Here is a 12,605-nt window from a genome sequence, read left to right on the forward strand (position 1 = left end):
ATTGTTACATGAAAGAAGTTGGGATATAAAAGTTGAGTAGAAGACACCACCATTTGTCCAAAAGAAAGAGGGGGAGGGTAGTACATTTATATTTATATCTCTGATCGGCAGTCAAGGGTCTGAGGGAGGAAAGATTTCACTATTTTTTTGTTCTGTTGGGAAAATGACTAACCACCTGTATAAAATATAAATTTCTTTAAATTAATAAAAAAAAAACCACCTTAATTCCAGTGTCTTTTCTTTTGGAACGCCTTGGCTGGCCCTCTCCCTCCATTTCTAGCCAATTTCTCCCTCCTTCATACTTCCAGAGTTGCCCCTATGTTTTGAATGTAATTCACCCCATTGTATTGAACATAAGTGTCTACAAGACTGGTTTCCCTAGAAAACCAAGAGCTTCTAGAAGCTAGGACTGATATTGTATTCAGATTTTATTTATCCCAGAGAGAGAGAGAGTGCTCGAGCAAAGGCAGAGGACAAGCAGACTCCGCACTGAGCGCAGGACCCTGAGATCATGACCTAAGGTAAAACCAAGAGTGGGGTACTTAGCCAACTGAGCCACCCAGCCACCCCAATCTTGTATTCATTTCTATGTTCCAAGCCCCAGATGATACATATACACACTTTTTTTTTTTCTTTTGAAGGAATTAATGGAAAAGGTCTAGAATGGGTCTCTCCCGAAACTGCCCTGATCCTATTCTGGTTGTCAGAAGGAGAGTTTGAGCTCTTGTAGACTCACCTTAATAATCTGGCCCCACCCTATATTATCAAACATTCCCAGCAAACCTTCTTGTAGCTCTGACTACATCTGACTTTTCACTGTTTTTGTAATCGTTGTTGATTTGTCCTGCTATGTTTGAGTTTTTAAAAATCCACAGTCTCTAGGGCACCTGGGTGGCTCAGTCGGTGAAGCGTCTGCCTTTCGCTTGGGTGGTGATTCTGGGGTCCTGGGATGGAGTCCCGAGGCGGGCTCTCTGCTCAGAGGGGAGCCTGCTTCTCCCTCTGCCTCTGTACCCCCCTCTGTCTCTCATGAATAAATAAATAAATCTTTAAAAAAATCCACAGTCTTTTCAAATTCCTTGCCTTTGAGGTGCAGTATCCTCTACTAATGTCCTTTCCCACGTTGGCTGCTCAGTCTTCAACATTCAAAGTCCCTTCCTCTTTGAGTTGATGGTATAGTGGTGAGGGTAGCCGCCTTCCAAAGGCACTTCCCCTTTGAAGCCTTCCCGTTTTTACCCAGCCTTTGTCAGATAAACTTGATGTTCCCATGGCTCTCTGATAAAACTTGGGATCACCAGTCATTTATTGCAATTATCATTTCACCTGTTCACCTGACAAAAATAAGGATTCTTCAAAGACATGGATTTTTATCTTGTTCATCTTACTCATCTTGGAATTTGTGCCTGATATATAGCAGGTACTCAATAAATAATTGTTGCAGTAAAAAATAATAGTTGTTGCATAAATGGATGAATGAACAAGGTAACAGTAAGTGCTCACGATATTTTGATGGGCTGCACGTGATAGCCATCTGTTTACTTATTTGGGGCAGCATAGTTGAATGCTGTGTGTGTCACATTCCCACCTCAGCCTGGCATCTTGAACCATGGAACTTTAGGTAGTGGTTACCACTCTAATGCAGGTGGAGAAACCTAATTATATGTGTCCTTTTGAAGTCCCTTAAAGCAGGACTGCCAGATTTGACAAATAAAAATACAAGTTGTCCAGTTAAATTTGAATTTCCAGTAATTTTTAGGGTAGTTATGCCCCAAATATTGCTTTTACTAAAAAAATATTATTCATTGTTTATCAGAAATTCAAATTTGACCAGATGTTCTGTATTTTATCTGGCAACCCTACCACAAAGGTCGAATTCCCAAACCCTATCTTCCTGTGTTCAGACCCAGTTAATTCTTCTTAGAGAATTTTACGAACTATGCAGTCTTATCATCTTTATGAAATAAATAACCCAAATCTCCCAATTCAGCTTACTAGAATTTTTTTTTACACATTTGAAAACTTTGCTTCCTTCCAAAACTCCTTTATTATGTTTTAACCATCAGAGTTAGATTCTAATTTATAGTAATTTAGACTCTTAGCCACTTAATAGTAGAACTGGATCTGCGAGGGAAGATCCACGTGACTCCTTCCATTTGAATCTTCTGTTTTTCTCTCTGTCTCTGGTGTCTGTCCGAAGTATGTCTTAGGTAACAGCAGATTACGTCTCAGCACGATAGGGCAGTAGGGCTGGTCTGGGCGGCGAGAAACCCTGAATTGCTGTTTGCATTGTAAAATGCCACTTTCCTGTGGAGGGAAGGCAGGAGCCACACCACCAAGCTCTGGGAACTGCACTGGCCAGCTCAGCAGCCACTAAGTATCATTACAGACGAGGCTTTGCACGACAAGACTATTTTAAAAGTTCGAAACATCATCTGATCTGAAATCGGGCATTTTTAGATTTCAGTCTCAGCACTGGTAAATTACCTCGCAGGCCAAAAATGCAGGCACCAACAGCGACTGCACGGATTTTTGTTTCCAAGGAACATTTCCCTTGACATGAAATCACATTCCCCTGGGGCTTGGAAGTGAATGACAACTCTCCAGGATACACCTTTTTGCTACATGTAATTAGTTTTCCCTGTGGTTCTATAAAGTAAGATAATGTCACAAGTGTCATCCCTTCTTTAACATCCAGACTTGAAAATTACAGGCTGAACATTGTCCTACGTGGTTAAACTAATGCAAAAAAAAAAATCCCTGAGTACGCAAATAGCACAGCTGTGAGTTCTGAAAAACACAAACGACGGTCAAAAATTACTAAGAAGGGGCAATTGGAATGAGAGAATTTACATTAGGGGCGGAAAAGGGACATTTTAAAAAGGGCTTGGAGAGGACATGTAAAGTGACTTAATATGGCAAAGAGGCATAGGGAGAATGTCTCAGTCCCGGAGTGGAAAATCAATTTGCCAGGGCCACGGTAAGACTGAAACATCACCTCCACACTTCGCGAGGATCCCTTCTGACACAGTCATGTAGGCAGTCAGAGCCTGAGCACAGAAGGAGTGAATAGGTATGCCTGAGAGTTTACAACAGAAAAGACAACTACCACCCAGCACACCAACAGAGGAGGAACACAGTGCAGGGCCATCTTTCAAATTCTGAAATGGACTGAACAGACATTCTTAGGTCAAGAGCTTTACTTTGGGAAGACCAGTATTTCTTTTTCACCCCCCTGTTTCCAGGACGGCTTCTAGCAAACACTGCTTGGTAAGGGGAATAAATTCAGACCCACGGAGTGTAGTAGAATATATCCTCGAAGTTTACATGCAAAAAACAGGAGAATTATGTTATTTATTTGTTCTTTCAGAGAAATAAGACAGCAATAAACTACCACTTAACTTGTAAATCATAAAAGCTTCGCACATGAAGAAAGTACTTTGACGACCAAGAAGCAGGAAAAATCTTATATTTATTCTACTGTAAAAACTGATCTATGAAGAGAGGATAAATTTTCTGATCCATGCTGAACCCATCCTGCTGCCTCTTAAGCACGTTTATCTTGTTTTTTGGTAATTTTTAGTATCTTATAATTTGTCAATCCACCTGTCAAAAATAGATTTACTTTGCTTCAGAGCCCATTTTTAAACCTGTTGCATAGTCAATGAAACTTTATTCCTGAAGTTGTTCCTTTTGTCCCGTTCCTGTGTGTTTAGTGGCTCTTTCTACACCAGAGTAGACATTTCAGGTGTTCGGAGTTTTTTCCCCCCTTTCTTAGTTATGAGGAAGCCTATTCGTTTCGACATTTCTTGCCTAACTATAGACCAGTCCTAGAAACTTGGAACTAAATTTTATTTCCTCTAGGAAGATAAAATGGAGATTCCTCCCCCCCCCCCCCCCGCCCCATTTAGTTTACAAGGGCGACTAGCGCAGGGTCTTCAGGTAGGAAATGTGAGGGTGCCTTTAAGAACAGCCGCGGTAATTTTCCACAGCCGGGACAGCCCCGCCCACGCGGCAGGCGGCTGGGTGCGGCGGAGTGCGGCTGCGCGGCGCGGCGCGCGCCTCCCGTTGCCTGGATACCGCCTCCTCCACCCCCGGCCCCCAAAGCCCTTTTGTTTCCAAGATGGCCTCCGAGTTCTTTCTTAATGCCCCCGGAACAAAGCCAATTGAACACCCTTAAGCATAGAAGAAAGCAAGAATTGTATGGTTGACTTTAAGAGTGTTCAATGTCAATATTTATTTACTATTATAACTTTACGAAAATCCTCTCTGTTGGGGTGTCTGGATGGGAGAAAAATCGGGGCGTGCCTCAGGGTGTGTGAGCCATGGTCTCTTAGCTTTTCCGTGACAGGGCTTTTGGCCTCAAAGTTGGAGATACGTTCGTTTCTTTGGATAAGAATAATGTTTTTTCCTGTTAAACTAGCTCAGGAAGAAGTCTTTTCAGATTTAAACTGGACTCTGACGCTCAACGTTAAAGACCATATAAAATTATGTTGAGCTCAATTAGGGTAACCCCCCGCTCCCCCGGCCGTGTCCGCTGTCCTTTAAAAATACCTGTTGATTTTTCTGTTTTTCTTTTTCTCGAAAGGTTAGTTTAAACACAGATTAATCTCAGTGTGGTACCATTATCATCATTATAAGATGGCAAATGCCTCTGGGGATAGGAATTATGTTTTATTCATCTTTATGCCCCAGAGGTGTTTCTAACTATAACAAATCTTCGAATAATGTAGCTAAATAATCCTAATTAACTTTTGAGCCTTTTTTACTACGCCAAGCACTGTGCTATGAGGCGGGTACTATGAGATAGCGTTTATCTCCCGTATTACCCGTAGGGAAACTAAGGCACCGGGAGGTTCAGTAGTTGCCTGCAGCACCACAGCGAGTAAATGGTGGCAGGGAGATTCAAACCTGGGCAGCGTGAGGACAGCCTGCGCCAGACTGCCCTAGTGCCATACTGCCTCTGAAAATACTGCAGGGAGTCCATGATGTTTTCCAATTGCAGCACTTTCAGGGAGGAGCGTGGAAGTCTCTTTCCCTGAAATATGTTCCTCTTTGTTGTGAATAGACTTTTCACACTTGTATCAGTCAGGGCATTTAGATGCTTACCAGAGCCCGAGCTGGAAGACACAAACTCAGCTAACCTTGGTGGCAGGTGTTGGGGAAATATAATTAAAAACAAAATCTGCCAACCCAAAGAAATCTCTCAAGTAGAAGAGAAAGAAAACAGTTTTATTATTGAATACAGAAAGCATTAAGCCAAAATAGGATGTGCATCACAGGCAATCCGTTGAGAGATCAGAAGGACAGGAAGAAATGTTACCCTTTTGCACAGCTAAGCAAATACACCCTATTACGTACCTGTTCTCAAAATAACTAGTTCTCAAGTAGGAGGACTTGACAGCACCGTTTGTCACACATAGTTCGTCTTAAACTCACCTTGGCAATCGGTAGCTGGTAATCTGTATTAGCTAATTAGCATCATCCAAAGGAAAAAGTAAATTTACATCTTTATGACAGGATAGGTAGGTTTGCAACTTAGAACCAGGAGCCTAAGTTAGACTCCTACCCTCCCACAAAAAACGGGGAAATAGGGATGCTATCTTCCTTGGTAATTACATTTCAAAGAGATGGCTCCCAGGTCATTGAGAAAGACATTCCCGGGTTGAAAAGCCAAGTCTTATTTAGCTTTTAAAAAGGTTTACATACTTCTCAAAGGGGCAGATAATTTACAATCATAAATTTTCTAAAGTAAATGCTGGGGCGCCTGGGTGGCTCAGTTGGTTAAGCGACTGCCTTCGGCTCAGGTCATGATCCTGGAGTCCCAGGATCGAGTCCCGCATCAGACTCCCTGCTCAGCGGGTAGTCTGCTTCTTCCTCTGACCTTCCCCCCTCTCTTGTACTCTCTCTCTCTCTCTCAAATAAATAAATAAAATCTTAAAAAAATAAATAAAGTAAATGCTGAAAGAAAGGAGGGGGGTTTCTCTTTCCCTTTCTGTACTAGGGAAATTTATTTATTTAGATTTATATTTACCCTGACACAAGATACAGAGGCAACTCAGGTCAGCTCTTCCAATCGAAGATTGTGCTTGCATTCAGATTTTCACCTCACTAGCCCACCTTTTCCCCAGACATAATAATGAGTCAAGGAGTAGGAAGGCAGGAGAAGCATTACCTAATGCTGAGAGTTAGGTTTTCTATTTTGATTTGAATTCTTACTTCCTGGTTTCTTTGAAATTACATCTAATTCCTAGCAGATGCTGAGTGAATTTGCGTGCTGCACTAGACCATGAAAATGTGTCTAAGAACTGCCAAGCAGACAACTGGCTTTCCTGTACTTCTGAGTTCAGTCTTAACTCTTCTGTCCTCCCTCTTCATTACACAGCCTTGGAGAGGTCTGACAGGAAGGACCTCCCCCTCCCCCCACCTCTTAAGCCTCCACTGACCTACCTCAGCTTCTTTAACCGGTTGCTTGGCTAAGGCCTCCGTGCCTTAGCAAATGGTGATACCTGACACTGGACCACCTTCCTCTAGGTTTCTGCTTGCCTTGCATTTGTACAACTAGCAAGGCAGCTCGGCCATACCTTCCTTCTGGAATCCTTCGCTGCTCACTAGCCTGCCACTGACTTGGTCTCCCCTGGGCTCTGGATTACTTGGTAACTTCCCCTATGTCTATGTGGGTGTAGACATGTTTAATGTATTATTCCTTAAACTTCTTGAGCTAGAAGATCTTTGTTAACAAAACAAACAAAAATCTTTAAATTGCCAACACCTCACAGATCTGAGATCTAGATGAGCAGATCTGAGATCTCAGACTGGTGAGATCTGGCTTCATCCAGCCCACCAAACTATTTTGTTTGAATCTTTTTTTGTTTGTTTGTTTATTTAATTCCAGGTCACCTTTTATAATCTGGATTTACATACAAATCAGGGTCTTTGACTTCTCTTTAAAAATAAGATGTGGCCATCCTGGGTCTGTTTCCCCGTGACAGCTGGTATCCGGTGGGACGGGAACTCTCCACTTTGCCTCAGCCTTTGACACTCCCTATCGCTTTCCCACTGAAGCTAAGTATAAGGCGGTCATCTAAAGTGAGTGTACACTGATGTTTTTCTTGGAGTAAAATACTTCTCAGTACCAAAAGAGAGGAAGCAAGACTAAAAAGCATCTTTCAAGGATAATGGGAGAGAGCCCATTCCATGGTGGGGGAGAAGAGTTGCCTCTGGGTTGATTAGGGACATAAAATACATCTGTCTCTATTTTTCTTAAATCCACTGCTTTGTTTATTTACGTTATCTTCCTGGCCACTACAGATACTTGAGTTTTTGACCAGTAGGGTAGATACTCAGAAGCCGTTTGAAGAAAAGAGGGAAGAAAGAAGAAAGGAAAAATAAGTTCAGCAAATGGTTAGGATTCCAAACTTTTCAATCCAGCTACTTAAACAGACTTTCTAATTTATCACCTTTAGCCAGTCCTTCAGTTGTACCCTGAACATCTCTTCTAACATTTGCTGCAGTTGGATTGAGTGGGTACATGATACTCGGATTCCTATAGCCACTACCTTAGCAAAAACCAAGGAGGTAAATTCGTACATATGCTTTGTTCTTGATGACTCCACAGGCCTAGAATACACACAACAAAAAAGTTCACTTCATGCAGGTAATCTGTTTTCAGAAGATTATTATTCACAGCACTTTAAGATAAATAGTGTTTGGGGCACCTGGGCAGCTCAGATGGTCAAGCATCTGCCTTCAGCTCAGGTTATGATCCCAAGACCCAATCAAGTCCCACATCGGGCTCCCTGCTCAGCGGGGAGCCTGCTTCTCCCTCTCCCTCTGCCGCTCCCCCTGCTTGTGCTCGCTCTCTCTCTCTCTCTCTGTCAGATAAATAAAATCTTAAAAAAAAAAGATAAATAGTGTTTGATGGATAGAACTGAAAGCTATTTGGTAAGTGCTTACATATTACAATAAGCATCTAAAAAGATACTATCTTTTCTCTCTAAACACAAGTGAGATAAGAATCACCGATGCACGTGCAAAGTAGGAGGATATTGGTATTCATCTCACAGAAAATTGACCAAGATAACAAAACCGTACTTAAGAAGTTACAAACATTCTTTAGTAGAGCTTTTGTTTTCAAGGAAGCGTTTTTAATTACCATTTCCTCTTGAATTCTCATAGCTCAGATTTACACTGTTTGAACAAGAATCTTACCCAGTTTGATGGAGTAGATAATCTTTCTGAGCACCTTGAGTGTTTCTGTCTTTTAATGGCATTATTGAGTATGGAGTGATAAAATGGAGCCAATGCAAAGTATTTCTTTCTGCCCCCAACGTGCTGTGACATCATGATAAAAACCTCTCAAGTAGTCTGTCTCTTTTCCTTGCCTGGGATTTAAAAGCCACTAAATTATTGTCTTGCCTGGCCATCTCCGTCCTTTTCAAATGTGTGGAGCTGCTGGGGCAGTGGTTGGTGGTGGGATCAGTTTAGGAAAAGCCTCACAGTTGATTCTGACAATATCCTGCCCTTAAGAACCCCCAGTTTTCCTTTTAGGCCCACTTAAAAACAAGTGAGGGATTCCGTAGGGGAAGGGTGCATCAGAGAATTGTACATTTGTTAAACTCATTGTGAAAGAGTTCTGTGCACTTGGAGAAACAACAGCCCGCCATGCAAATTGCGTTTCTTTTGGACTTGAGAAAAACTAAATGAACCCTCCAGCCACTAGAAAGGACCTAAAGCAAAGTTGGCATCTGGAGACCCATGTTTTGCTGAAAAGACTCCCTGGGGATGAGGGGAAAGTGGCTATACTGCTGAGAAATGGAAATAAATTGCCTCTTTCAGCACCTAGAAGCTGCCCAGAAATTTAAATTCCTTTCTCCGTTAGAAAACCCAAACCATATTGCACGTAGTAGGGTTTGTTTATTCTGCAAATCTCATCACAGTCCTCCAGATATTTTAACAGCCGTGCTTGACTATGTGGTTGGCACAAGGATCACAAAATCTTTAGTAGCTAGGGAAGCTCGTTGGCAAATAGATTTCTTGTATGTGATGTAAAACAGGCTCATTCAGAGAACTACACATTTCCTTGTGGTTAGATGTGAGAAACCGAAGCTCTGATTATTGCTATTTCTCTAGGCATGCTGCAGTAGTTGTGTCCTATCTACAAAAATGGAGAAATATTTACTCTTTGCAGGTTTTCGTTAGCTTCAACAAGGGTAATTGCAAATATTTTGATACCTCGCTTTATTTTAAGGATACTGACAATCAAAGAAAATCCTCAATTTGTTAAATTATAGCATTGGTTGGAAAGAGAGGGAAATATTTTTGTTGTTGTTGTTGTTATTTTGATTCTTTCTCATTCGGGATCTGCATGAGTTTCCATCCATAGTATGGAGTGGCCCTGTTTATCCCAGGAAACCAGCCCAAGCCAAACCAGTCTCCTATTACTGCAGAAATTTGAAGGATACGTGAACTGACTGATGTCAATTAACAAGAAAGGCGTCTGCTGCCATTTTCTTAATCATCCTATTGAATCTTCGTAGCCTATGCATCTTCTCTTTTCTTCAATACCAGCTGTCCTTGTCCTTATTCTAAGTCAAACTGACATGGAATCTATTCAGGGCTGTTACTTAACTCGATGAGGAAAGCACTCTGCTGCGTGCTAACCTCCCGGATTTGAGTTAGAACCTAGATCCGGAGTCTGCACAGGACTTTTTTCCTTGCCTTCCTATATTCATTTCATTTTTCCACATCTTCCTTTTGAATCTTTTCCTAGAAATACCTAAACCATAGGTAAGCAGATGGAGGAGGCCATAGAAACAAAAGCTCAATATGTGTTGTATGTGACACACTTGCAGAAAGATAGTACAATGTCTGTACAGTCTGGCTTTCAAGCTTTGGGGTCGAGAAGTACTTATGGAAGGCAAAAGATCCCACAGTCCAGGAAAATCTACCAATCTAGTTTCCCAAGGTGCATAAAACTTGCTGACATCAAAGAAGGGCTCCATACAGGGAAATGTGAGGTGGGGCACGATCATTAACATACTGCTTTAGAAACAGGGGATGTGGAAGATTCATCTATGGGCTTCGATGCCTGCGTGTCTTCAATTTGGCTATAGGAAACGATCGGTCAAAATTTCCGTTTATACGAAGCGTGAGTAATAGAAAATCGAGTACTGAATCCGGTCGGACCACAGGTTTAGGCAGACGAGAGGTTTCAGCCAAGAGTGCTTAGTGTTAGAGGGCTGCTACACAAACTGGAAATGAAAAGACCCCTGGCTTTAGGCCTCTTTCTGTTTGTAGACAGTAAATTTAAATCCTTTGTCCCCGCAGACCCACTCCACTCCATGCAGTAACCTTGGCTACGATGGCTAAAGAAGAAACACACTCTCCTGATTTCCAGTTCTATATTCAGTTTTAGAAAATTGGTTATGTCGAAAGGGTAAAAACAACAACAACACAATTTTACTTTGCCTCGGTTATTGACACCAAGAAGCACTCCTCAGACGTTCCGGAGGGGAAACAATGAGTCATTCATGCTGTCAGCCCAGGTGGTGCATGAATTCCAGACAGAGGCGGCTGGAGTTAACCCCTGCAGGAGCAGAGAGAGGTCTCGGCCAGCCTTCCTGGGGCTCCCCACAGCCTCTGGGGGAGCAGGCCAGGGCTGGAAGGGAAGGTGAAGCCAGTCACCAAGCCACTACCTCTGCCGTGCCGGTCCCAAGGGGCCCCGGGGCTGTTTGTCACCGTGTGATTGGCTCCAGGAGAGGGGTGGAGAAATGAAAACACTCTGCCCAGGATATATTTAGTTGAAGTGCAGCTGGGGAAGCGCTTAAACAAGGGAGCTTTTGTCCTCACGCTCAAGTGTTTTTCTTAACTCCACGAGGGGGGAAAACTTCAGCCACGTACTGATTTCTCTTCCTTCCCCTCCATTTTCTCTTCTTCGGGCGTGGGAGGTGGGTGTTCCTATTCGGAAAGTGGAGGATTTTCTGTGGTTTGGTGTCTAAGAGGAAACGGAGCCATTTTGAGGCCGAGTTGACCCAAAAGTGGAAAGCACACACTCTTGCTGGAAGACGCGGTTAAGAAATCCAGACGTTTCTTAACATGTCGTGTACGCTTGCATTCTCGCAATTAATTTTCTGTCAGTTCAAAGTGGAAGTTAGTTATTTTCAAACGTCTTTACTTGGGTGAATTTATCGAGTTAGAAACATAATTAAGTTTTATAAGCTGACAGAACCCTGTTTCACTTGAGTTGATTCACATTTTCCAGTAATGAAAGATTTACTTCTGCGCTGATGAGCACAGCTTCTTTGCAACAGATTACTGATGAGCCATGTAATGGCTCCTATTCCCACCCTCCCTGGAAAACCACTGAGAACTGCCACCTTGCTACGAGGCTGTACGGCCACTATGTAAATGCTGTATATTACGGGTACATTGCCTACTATTAAGAAGTAGCGCAGGAAATATTTTAAATGAAAATCCCATTTGCAATTATGAACCAAGGGCAAAAACTTCTGAACAAGAAGCCTGTGGTTTTGGTGATACCTAGGTAACCAGTTGTATTAGTATTAGTCAGGGATCTCTAGATAAACAGAAGCAAGAGTGTGTGTGTGTGTGTGTGTGTGTGTGTGTGTGTAGAGAGAGAGAGAGAGAGAGGGAGAGAGAATGAATGAATGAGATTTGTTTCAAGAAATTGGCTCATCTGCCTATAAAGGGTGTCAGGTCCAAAATCTGCTGGGGCAACTGACAGGCTGGAGACCCAGGAAGAGTCAATGTTGTAGTTCAAGTCTGAAAGCTGTCTGCTGGCAGAATTCCCTCTTGCTGGGGGAGGTCCATCTTTGTGCTATTCAGTTCTTCAACTGATTGAATGAGGCCCACCCACATTGTGGCGGGCAATCTGCCTTACCTCAAGTTCCCTGACTTAAATGTTACGCTCATCCAAAAATACCCTCACACAAACATCTAGAATAATGACCACACATCTGGGCACTGTGGCCCAGCCAAGCTGACAAATAAAATCAACCATCCCACAGGCTAACACTCCCATTTTGAAAAATTCACTTGCTTAATTACAAGGTTACTTACCAGGATGAAACTGTTGTGAGGGTTTACAAATGGGTAAGATATGATAACTCCTGATAACTCTTTTGATAACTACTTTCAGGTCTCCTGTCTCTCTGTCTCCCTACCTCTATATCTCTCTCTCTTTCTCCCTTCCCCCCTCTCTTCTCTTGGGAGGCTTGCACTGGGAACCAACCGAGGCACAGAGTTGTGAGAAAGCCCAAGCCACTTGGAGAAGCCATGTGAGGATATTCCGGACAACAGCCCTCAGCCAACACCAACCTCATGTGGGTTGGCCCGCCCTCAGGTGCTCACATCCCCAGCCTTCAGTCTTCCAGGTGTGCCCCGACAAGGTGGACCAGAATGTGCCCTGTCCCAGTTTCTGACCCACAGAAACTCTGAGAGCCTTCTTAAAAAGGAAAAAAAAAAAAAAGATGAATGCTATCTTAAGTCACTAAATTTGGGGAGAATTTGCTAGACAGCAATAGATAACTAATACAGTAAGATTATGGTCAACATTATAAGAAACTACCAAACTGTTTTTCCAAAAGGGT

This window comes from Eumetopias jubatus, unplaced genomic scaffold, assembly GCF_037043125.1.
Source record: "Eumetopias jubatus isolate StellerSeaLion01/CBP00866 unplaced genomic scaffold, mEumJub1_p1.0 scaffold_7, whole genome shotgun sequence".
NCBI classification, from domain to species: Eukaryota; Metazoa; Chordata; class Mammalia; order Carnivora; family Otariidae; genus Eumetopias; species Eumetopias jubatus.